We start from the raw sequence: 10,994 nt of genomic DNA, 5'->3' as shown, positions 1-10,994 counted from the left end.
TGCCCTGAGATGATAGTGGTAAATCCATTACAAAAAAGCAAAATTCACAAGAAACCTCTGCTCAAATGTACAAGAAAAAACAAACAGGATCTGCTTCATCTGCCTAAATGAAGGGAAGCCAGCACATGAACCAAGAGAGACTATCATATCAGAACAATATCCAACTCCATCTACAAAGATGATGCAACAACAACTGAAACAATGTCTGATGTCTTTCTACAACAACTCCTCTCAATTTTAATTTTCATACAAGTCATATCCTTCAGCCCGCTTCCTACAGCATTTAATGTGTATAGGTGTGTATGTGTCAGTGTTTTTTGTGTGTGGGTGTTGTGTGGGACTGCGTTGTGTGTGGGTGTTGAATGTGTCTGTTGTTTGTGTGTGTGTCTGCGTTTTACATGTGCCTGTTTGTCGGCCTGTTTTACAGAAAATAAAAAAAGGTTTACCCCACGGGTTTTTACTGGTGTGGCAAAAAAAAAGCAGTCAACAGCTTATTACAGTTGAGCTGACATCTCTTTACATTGCGAGCTGATTTTTCAAAAGCTGTAGCTTTGGTTTTAGGTCAGTGTGGCCTAACGAGAGCAATACCTGTTGGATGAACTAAAATGTGAGCTTCATAGTCTTGGGATAGTTAAGATGGAGTCCATATGTGAGTCTAAACAGAATGCACATTGCTTTTGGCAGATCTTGAATGTTTCCCATCATGACTTCTCTCTCAATGATGATTTTCAACAAGGCTGGACTGAGATGCTGGGAAGATGTGAGCACAGCACCTTCACACTCAGTGAGAAGTATCCCGATGTCAAGGTCACAGAAAGAATCATCATCATCAGATTCCTTAATAAAGAATAACAGAAGAGCACAATCATTACATTAGACTTCTCATTTAAAAGAAACTTTAATCAATATACTGTAAGAGTGTCATGGTGAAAAATAAATAATGGTGAAAATTATAAGAAAGCAAGAGCTTACTTACAAAGCCTGCTTTGAAGAAATGTGTGGGGTTGTCCCCCAGGATGATTGGAAGCCCTCTGAGCACCTGTGTCCAGATTGCCGTTGGCTCTGTGGTCTTTTGGGAATTAAACAGAATAACAAGTTAGATAGCTAAAATGAAAAACAAATAATTATCTATAAGAAAGCTAATGATCTATAAGAAACTAAATTACACAACTAATAGAGTGGCACTATGATGTTTTTACAAAACCTGTAAAGAACAATGCCAAGCACATAATGTGTATGGACCTACATTGGTCTGTTGTGAAATCTGTGTCAACAGCTGTCCAACATTCCCTCTCTTGGAACGAAATATCTCAAGGAGACGAGGACTGTGCCGATTGATGCTCTTGTGAGAGTGAAATTGTGCTAGGTGAATAACTGTGCAAACAGGTTTAACTATCCTAATTGTTTAGACATAAGTTCGGTATATTCTCACTGAATTATTATTATGTTGTTTACACCTATTTGGTGTTTACAGTAATGTTTATATTCTGCTTTACACCTACTGTGTAGTCATCTTGAGTTGATGTTCTGGTATAAGGTTACACCGCTACGGCGCTGTTGTTGTGTTTCGGTAGGGCTGTTGTTTTGTTGAGGGGAAGAAGTAGACAGCGGGAGGAGGAGTTAGAGGGAGAGACGGGGGATTCAGCAGAAAAACATGTGGATTGAGTTGAAGGCAGACTTCACTAAAGTTATGATTAAAACCCAGAAGTTGTTGGACTGTTTTATTCCTGCTCACACACCCACGTCGCTTACACTCTCATAGAATTCCTGCTTGAGGTTCTTGTCCACAATCCTGCTGAACTCCATGAACACATGAAAAATACAGAGAACAAAAAAAACAAACAACCTAAGAACCTAGATCAACTGAGCTATACAAGGCAAGCCATCTGCAAAGTAGAGCTGAAAAACACCCATGAATGTCCTTTTTGTATGATTTGAAATGTTGATGTTTAAATGTGTAAACAGCATGCCCCAAATTAAAAAATATCAGTGTTTTCCTTAAAGAGGACAAGAAAAATATACATCTAGACACATTATATAATAGAAGGATAGTCATTAGCTAGCTTCTCTTTCATGAACATACCTGATCTTCAGTGAAAAGGGCAGGTCAGCGTTTCACCATCGTGCTTATGGCGGGTTCCGACTCCACTACCTCTTTTCTTCTCAGAGCAAACGTCTGATCCATCTTCTGTTTCACAAGAGGTCCATTTGGTGTTCTCTTCTGCATTTCATCAACCAAGTCTTTGTAGGCCCCCTCCAGGGCTGCCTGATCAAATCCATCTGGAAAGTTGGGCAAGTAGTTGATTTCACCTTTCTTTGCCTTTTTGATGCGCTTGTTAGCTGGTTGTCCTTCTGCTGAATGCCTTCCCCGCTTACCGGCATTTACTGCAACATCAAGGCATCCTGATTGCCTACAATTTGTTCTATAATTAGCCATTTTATGCTTTAGACCATTCTTCCAACCACAACAGCGAGTGGTTGAGCCTCGCTCCTGGAGACAAGGGTGTTTGCTTATCAGTGCTGCTGCAACACTTTCGAACTGGGCAGCAGTTGGGTATGCTGTGTAGCTATACATGCTCTCTGCCAATCTCTCAAGTATCTCGTGTTTTAGTTCTTTTGATACTTTCAGGTATGTTCCCTCACTCATAAACTGCAGATCTGCTTGCCAAAGTCTATAGTGTACATCAACAGAAAATGTTGGGATGTCAAAAAATTCTGGCCACTGTTTCTGTCGCTCCTGAGATGAGTGTGAGAGTATCTCTGTATCTGCTGTACTCGTTGTGTCACTGAAGACTTCATCAGGTGGGACAGGTACCAGCTCAAGGACAGGCAAGACTTTAACTGTTGGTTTTTCTGGAAGTTCTTTAGTATCTGTCAGATTACATAGTTCATTACTGAATTCAGGGTCTTGGTATTGGAGACTGAAGATGTATTGAAGTCCCAGTGCCTCTTTAAGCTTGCTTATCAAATCATCGACTGTAGAGGGCCTTGTACTTAGGATGACTAGGATGACCCTCAAGGTCATCTTCTGGTTTGCAGTCATCTTGGGAATAGAAATAATAATTAGATTAGAAATTTACATATCGAAAAGGTCATTCAATTGCTGAACCATTGCTGTGTGCATCACAAAAATAGTTGCTTAATAAGTTGGTTGCACTGTCAGTGCACTTTTTTTTCCTCCAGAAGAAACATTACTGTAAAGATAAGTTAAATGATGTAAGTGTTTATGTAGAGGTAAAATGTACCATTAGAAATAGTTTTACACATCTATGGAATAAAAGAGCTGCAACAATGAATAGATTACATGTACGTTAATAATCTCCAACTGTTTTCACATTTGAGTGATAATTTCAAGTGAGAATATTTGAGAATGTCACACTGGGCTTTGGAAAACACTGATCAAGCTGAACCAACACCAACATCAACACCAACACCAACACTGAACCGAGCTATGAGTACTATTCTGAGAAAAAGAAAAGAAAAAGAATGTGGAAATTCTCAAAAATCACATTTAACACAATTTACAAGAAAAAAATATGGATGTCTGTGAGATTAAAGTGGTACATCCATTAAACCTGAGTGTTGCATGTGTCTGTGTTGTTTGTGTGGGAGTTGAGTGTGTCTGTGTCTGTGTGGGTGTTGCATGTGTCTGTGTCTGTGTCTGTGTGGGAGTTGAATGTGTCTGTGTTTGTGTGGGTGTTGCATGTGTCTGTGTTTGTGTGGGAGTTGAGTGTGTCTGTGTTTGTGTGGGTGTTGCATGTGTCTGTGTCTGTGTGGGTGTTGAGTGTGTCTGTGTTTGTGTGGGAGTTGAGTGTGTCTGTGTTTATGTGGGTGTTGCATGTGTCTGTGTTTGTGTGGGAGTTGAGTGTGTCTGTGTTTGTGTGGGTGTTGCATGTGTCTGTGTCTGTGTCTGTGTGGGTGTTGAGTGTGTCTGTGTTTGTGTGGGAGTTGAGTGTGTCTGTGTTTATGTGGGTGTTGCATGTGTCTGTGTTTGTGTGGGAGTTGAGTGTGTCTGTGTCTGTGTGGGTGTTGCATGTGTCTGTGTTGTTTGTGTGGGTGTTGAATGTGTCTGTGTTGTTTGTGTGGGAGTTGAGTGTGTCTGTGTTTGTGTGGGTGTTGCATGTGTCTGTGTTTGTGTGGGAGTTGAGTGTGTCTGTGTTTGTGTGGGTGTTGCATGTGTCTGTGTTTGTGTGGGAGTTGAATGTGTCTGTGTTTGTGTGGGTGTTGCATGTGTCTGTGTTTGTGTGGGAGTTGAGTGTGTCTGTGTTTGTGTGGGTGTTGCATGTGTCTGTGTCTGTGTGGGTGTTGAATGTGTCTGTGTTTGTGTGGGGAGTTGAGTGTGTCTGTGTCTGTGTGGGAGTTGAATGTGTCTGTGTTTATGTGGGTGTTGCATGTGTCTGTGTTTGTGTGGGAGTTGAGTGTGTCTGTGTTTGTGTGGGTGTGGGAGGTGTCTGTGTCTGTGTCTGTGTGGGAGTTGAATGTGTCTGTGTCTGTGTGGGTGTTGCATGTGTCTGTGTTTGTGTGGGAGTTGAGTGTGTCTGTGTTTATGTGGGTGTTGCATGTGTCTGTGTTTGTGTGGGAGTTGAGTGTGTCTGTGTTTGTGTGGGTGTTGCATGTGTCTGTGTCTGTGTGGGTGTTGAGTGTGTCTGTGTTCGTGTGGGAGTTGAGTGTGTCTGTGTCTGTGTGGGTGTTGCATGTGTCTGTGTTTGTGTGGGTGTTGCATGTGTCTGTGTCTGTGTGGGAGTTGAATGTGTCTGTGTTTATGTGGGTGTTGCATGTGTCTGTGTTTGTGTGGGTGTTGCATGTGTCTGTGTGGGTGTTGAATGTGTCTGTGTTTGTGTGGGAGTTGAGTGTGTCTGTGTCTGTGTGGGAGTTGAATGTGTCTGTGTTTATGTGGGTGTTGCATGTGTCTGTGTTTGTGTGGGAGTTGAGTGTGTCTGTGTTTGTGTGGGTGTTGCATGTGTCTGTGTCTGTGTGGGTGTTGGATGTGGCTGTGTTTGTGTGGGTGTTGTGTGTGTCTGTGTCTGTGTGGGAGTTGAATGTGTCTGTGTTTGTGTGGGTGTTGAATGTGTCTGTGTTTGTGTGGGAGTTGAGTGTGTCTGTGTCTGTGTGGGTGTTGCATGTGTCTGTGTTTGTGTGGGAGTTGAGTGTGTCTGTGTTTGTGTGGGTGTTGCATGTGTCTGTGTTTGTGTGGGAGTTGAGTGTGTCTGTGTTTGTGTGGGTGTTGCATGTGTCTGTGTCTGTGTGGGTGTTGAGTGTGTCTGTGTCTGTGTGGGTGTTGAATGTGTCTGTGTTTGTGTGGGAGTTGAGTGTGTCTGTGTCTGTGTGGGAGTTGAATGTGTCTGTGTTTATGTGGGTGTTGCATGTGTCTGTGTTTGTGTGGGTGTTGCATGTGTCTGTGTGGGTGTTGAATGTGTCTGTGTTTGTGTGGGAGTTGAGTGTGTCTGTGTCTGTGTGGGAGTTGAATGTGTCTGTGTTTATGTGGGTGTTGCATGTGTCTGTGTTTGTGTGGGAGTTGAGTGTGTCTGTGTTCGTGTGGGTGTTGCATGTGTCTGTGTCTGTGTCTGTGTGGGTGTTGAATGTGTCTGTGTTTGTGTGGGAGTTGAGTGTGTCTGTGTCTGTGTGGGAGTTGAATGTGTCTGTGTTTATGTGGGTGTTGCATGTGTCTGTGTTTGTGTGGGAGTTGAGTGTGTCTGTGTTTATGTGGGTGTTGCATGTGTCTGTGTTTGTGTGGGTGTTGCATGTGTCTGTGTCTGTGTGGGTGTTGAGTGTGTCTGTGTCTGTGTGGGTGTTGAATGTGTCTGTGTTTGTGTGGGAGTTGAGTGTGTCTGTGTCTGTGTGGGAGTTGAATGTGTCTGTGTTTATGTGGGTGTTGCATGTGTCTGTGTGGGTGTTGAATGTGTCTGTGTTTGTGTGGGAGTTGAGTGTGTCTGTGTCTGTGTGGGAGTTGAATGTGTCTGTGTTTATGTGGGTGTTGCATGTGTCTGTGTTTGTGTGGGAGTTGAGTGTGTCTGTGTTTATGTGGGTGTTGCATGTGTCTGTGTTTGTGTGGGTGTTGCATGTGTCTGTGTCTGTGTGGGTGTTGAGTGTGTCTGTGTCTGTGTGGGTGTTGAATGTGTCTGTGTTTGTGTGGGAGTTGAGTGTGTCTGTGTCTGTGTGGGAGTTGAATGTGTCTGTGTTTATGTGGGTGTTGCATGTGTCTGTGTGGGTGTTGAATGTGTCTGTGTTTATGTGGGTGTTGCATGTGTCTGTGTTTGTGTGGGTGTTGCATGTGTCTGTGTGGGAGTTGAGTGTGTCTGTGTTTGTGTGGGTGTTGCATGTGTCTGTGTCTGTGTGGGTGTTGAATGTGTCTGTGTCTGTGTGGGAGTTGACTGTGTCTGTGTCTGTGTGGGTGTTGAATGTGTCTGTGTTTGTGTGGGAGTTGAATGTGTCTGTGTCTGTGTCTGTGTGGGAGTTGAATGTGTCTGTGTTTATGTGGGTGTTGCATGTGTCTGTGTTTGTGTGGGAGTTGAGTGTGTCTGTGTTCGTGTGGGTGTTGCATGTGTCTGTGTCTGTGTCTGTGTGGGTGTTGAATGTGTCTGTGTTTGTGTGGGAGTTGAGTGTGTCTGTGTCTGTGTGGGAGTTGAATGTGTCTGTGTTTATGTGGGTGTTGCATGTGTCTGTGTTTGTGTGGGAGTTGAGTGTGTCTGTGTTTATGTGGGTGTTGCATGTGTCTGTGTTTGTGTGGGTGTTGAGTGTGTCTGTGTCTGTGTGGGTGTTGAATGTGTCTGTGTTTGTGTGGGAGTTGAGTGTGTCTGTGTCTGTGTGGGAGTTGAATGTGTCTGTGTTTATGTGGGTGTTGCATGTGTCTGTGTCTGTGTGGGTGTTGAGTGTGTCTGTCTGTGTGGGTGTTGAATGTGTCTGTGTTTGTGTGGGAGTTAAGTGTGTCTGTGTCTGTGTGGGAGTTGAATGTGTCTGTGTTTATGTGGGTGTTGCATGTGTCTGTGTTTGTGTGGGAGTTGAGTGTGTCTGTGTTTGTGTGGGTGTTGCATGTGTCTGTGTCTGTGTGGGTGTTGAATGTGTCTGTGTCTGTGTGGGAGTTGACTGTGTCTGTGTTTGTGTGGGAGTTGAGTGTGTCTGTGTCTGTGTGGGAGTTGAATGTGTCTGTGTTTATGTGGGTGTTGAGTGTGTCTGTGTTTGTGTGGGTGTTGCATGTGTCTGTGTGGGAGTTGAGTGTGTCTGTGTTTGTGTGGGTGTTGCATGTGTCTGTGTCTGTGTGGGTGTGGAAGGTGTATGTGTGGGTGTGGGAGTTGACTGTGTCTGTGTCTGTGTGGGTGTTGAATGTGTCTGTGTTTGTGTGGGAGTTGAGTGTGTCTGTGTTTGTGTGGGTGTTGCATGTGTCTGTGTCTGTGTGGGTGTTGAATGTGTCTGTGTCTGTGTGGGAGTTGACTGTGTCTGTGTCTGTGTGGGAGTTGCATGTGTCTGTGTTTATGTGGGTGTTGCATGTGTCTGTGTTTGTGTGGGTGTTGTATGTGTCTGTGTGGGTGTTGAATGTGTCTGTGTTTGTGTGGGAGTTGAGTGTGTCTGTGTCTGTGTGGGAGTTGAATGTGTCTGTGTTTATGTGGGTGTTGCATGTGTCTGTGTTTGTGTGGGTGTTGCATGTGTCTGTGTGGGAGTTGAAGGTGTCTGTGTTTGTGTGGGTTGTGTATGTGTGTGTGTGGGTGTTGCATGTGTCTGTGTGGGTGTTGAATGTGTCTGTGTTTGTGTGGGAGTTGAGTGTGTCTGTGTCTGTGTGGGAGTTGAATGTGTCTGTGTTTATGTGGGTGTTGCATGTGTCTGTGTTTGTGTGGGTGTTGAGTGTGTCTGTGTTTGTGTGTGTGTTGCATGTGTCTGTGTCTGTGTCTGTGTGGGTGTTGAATGTGTCTGTGTTTGTGTGGGAGTTGAGTGTGTCTGTGTCTGTGTGGGTGTTGAATGTGTCTGTGTTTATGTGGGTGTTGCGTGTGTCTGTGTTTGTGTGGGAGTTGAGTGTGTCTGTGTTTATGTGGGTGTTGCATGTGTCTGTGTTTGTGTGGGTGTTGCATGTGTCTGTGTCTGTGTGGGTGTTGAGTGTGTCTGTGTCTGTGTGGGTGTTGAATGTGTCTGTGTTTGTGTGGGTGTTGCATGTGTCTGTGTTTGTGTGGGAGTTGAGTGTGTCTGTGTTTGTGTGGGTGTTGCATGTGTCTGTGTTTGTGTGGGTGTTGAGTGTGTCTGTGTTTGTGTGGGAGTTGAGTGTGTCTGTGTTTATGTGGGTGTTGCATGTGTCTGTGTTTGTGTGGGAGTTGAGTGTGTCTGTGTTTGTGTGGGTGTTGCATGTGTCTGTGTCTGTGTCTGTGTGGGTGTTGAGTGTGTCTGTGTTTGTGTGGGAGTTGAGTGTGTCTGTGTTTATGTGGGTGTTGCATGTGTCTGTGTTTGTGTGGGAGTTGAGTGTGTCTGTGTCTGTGTGGGTGTTGCATGTGTCTGTGTTGTTTGTGTGGGTGTTGAATGTGTCTGTGTTGTTTGTGTGGGAGTTGAGTGTGTCTGTGTTTGTGTGGGTGTTGCATGTGTCTGTGTTTGTGTGGGAGTTGAGTGTGTCTGTGTTTGTGTGGGTGTTGCATGTGTCTGTGTTTGTGTGGGAGTTGAATGTGTCTGTGTTTATGTGGGTGTTGCATGTGTCTGTGTTTGTGTGGGAGTTGAGTGTGTCTGTGTTTGTGTGGGTGTTGCATGTGTCTGTGTCTGTGTGGGTGTTGAATGTGTCTGTGTTTGTGTGGGAGTTGAGTGTGTCTGTGTCTGTGTGGGAGTTGAATGTGTCTGTGTTTGTGTGGGTGTTGCATGTGTCTGTGTTTGTGTGGGAGTTGAGTGTGTCTGTGTTTGTGTGGGTGTTGCATGTGTCTGTGTCTGTGTCTGTGTGGGAGTTGAATGTGTCTGTGTCTGTGTGGGTGTTGAATGTGTCTGTGTGTGTGTGGGAGTTGAGTGTGTCTGTGTTTATGTGGGTGTTGCATGTGTCTGTGTTTGTGTGGGAGTTGAGTGTGTCTGTGTTTGTGTGGGAGTTGAGTGTGTCTGTGTTTGTGTGGGTGTTGTGTGTGTCTGTGTTTGTGTGGGTGTTGAGTGTGTCTGTGTCTGTGTGGGTGTTGCATGTGTCTGTGTTTGTGTGGGTGTTGCATGTGTCTGTGTCTGTGTGGGAGTTGAATGTGTCTGTGTTTATGTGGGTGTTGCATGTGTCTGTGTTTGTGTGGGTGTTGCATGTGTCTGTGTGGGTGTTGAGTGTGTCTGTGTTTGTGGGAGTTGAGTGTGTCTGTGTCTGTGTGGGAGTTGAATGTGTCTGTGTTTATGTGGGTGTTGCACGTGTCTGTGTTTGTGTGGGAGTTGAGTGTGTCTGTGTTCGTGTGGGTGTTGCATGTGTCTGTGTCTGTGTTTGTGTGGGTGTTGAATGTGTCTGTGTTTGTGTGGGAGTTGAGTGTGTCTGTGTCTGTGTGGGAGTTGAATGTGTCTGTGTTTATGTGGGTGTTGAATGTGTCTGTGTTTGTGTGGGAGTTGAGTGTGTCTGTGTCTGTGTGGGTGTTGCATGTGTCTGTGTTTGTGTGGGAGTTGAGTGTGTCTGTGTTTGTGTGGGTGTTGCATGTGTCTGTGTTTGTGTGGGAGTTGAGTGTGTCTGTGTTTGTGTGGGTGTTGCATGTGTCTGTGTCTGTGTGGGTGTTGACTGTGTCTGTGTCTGTGTGGGTGTTGAATGTGTCTGTGTTTGTGTGGGGAGTTGAGTGTGTCTGTGTCTGTGTGGGAGTTGTTTGTGTCTGTGTTTGTGTTGGTGTTGTCTGTGTCTGTGTTTGTGTGGGTGGTGTCTGTGTCTGTGTGGGTGTTGAATGTGTCTGTGTTTGTGTGGGAGTTGAGTGTGTCTGTGTCTGTGTGGGAGTTGAATGTGTCTGTGTTTATGTGGGTGTTGCATGTGTCTGTGTTTGTGTGGGAGTTGAGTGTGTCTGTGTTTGTGTGGGTGTTGCATGTGTCTGTGTCTGTGTCGGTGTGGGTGTTGAATGTGTCTGTGTTTGTGTGGAGTTAGGTGTGTCTGTTTCTGTGTGGGAGTTGAATGTGTCTGTGTTTTTGTGGGTGTTGCATGTGTCTGTGTTTGTGTGGGAGTTGAGTGTGTCTGTGTTTATGTGGGTGTTGTTTGTGTTTGTGTTTGTGGGGGTGTTGCATGTGTTTGTGTGGGTGTTGGTGTTGTCTGTGTCTGTGTGGGTGTTGAATGTGTCTGTGTTTGTGTGGGAGTTGAGTGTGTCTGTGTCTGTGTGGGAGTTGAATGTGTCTGTGTTTGTGTGGGTGTTGCATGTGTCTGTGTGGGTGTTGAATGTGTCTGTGTTTGTGTGGGAGTTGGAGTGTGTCTGTGTCTGTGTGGGAGTTGAATGTGTCTGTGTTTATGTGGGTGTTGCATGTGTCTGTGTTTGTGTGGGAGTTGAGTGTGTCTGTGTTGGTGTGGGTGTTGCATGTGTCTGTGTGTGTGTGGGTGTTGGGTGTGTCTGTGTGTGTGTGTGTGTTGTATGTGTCTGTGTCTGTGTGGGTGTTGAATGTGTCTGTGTTTGTGTGGGAGTTGAGTGTGTCTGTGTCTGTGTGGGAGTTAGATGTGTCTGTGTGTATGGTGGTGGTGTATGTGTCTGTGTGGGTGTTGAATGTGTCTGTGTTTATGTGGGTGTTGCATGTGTCTGTGTTTGTGTGGGTGTTGCATGTGTCTGTGTGGGTGTTGAGTGTGTCTGTGTTTGTGTGGGTGTTGCATGTGTCTGTGTGTGTGTGGGGGTTGAATGTGTCTGTGTGTGTGTGTGGGAGTTGACTGTGTCTGTGTCTGTGTGGGTGTTGAATGTGTCTGTGTTTGTGTGGGAGTTGAATGTGTCTGTGTCTGTGTCTGTGTGGGGAGTTGAATGTGTCTGTGTTTGTGTGGGTGTTGCATGTGTCTGTGTTTGTGTGGGAGTTGAGTGTGTCTGTGTTCGTGTGGGTGTTGCATGTGTCTGTGTCTGTGT

General features: G+C 45.2%; 1 pseudogene; it reads right to left on the bottom strand.

Moving 5' to 3' along the window:
- Window positions 1-516: 516 nt before the first annotated feature.
- Window positions 517-10,994, bottom strand: part of LOC148189045 (uncharacterized) — a 38,820-nt pseudogene continuing 28,342 nt past the window's right edge.

The sequence above is a fragment of the Plectropomus leopardus genome, chromosome 8, assembly GCF_026936395.1.
Source record: "Plectropomus leopardus strain MGB_pleo_1.0 chromosome 8, ASM2693639v1, whole genome shotgun sequence".
Classification (NCBI taxonomy): domain Eukaryota; kingdom Metazoa; phylum Chordata; class Actinopteri; order Perciformes; family Serranidae; genus Plectropomus; species Plectropomus leopardus.
This window is presented reverse-complemented; position numbering and strand designations above follow the sequence as displayed.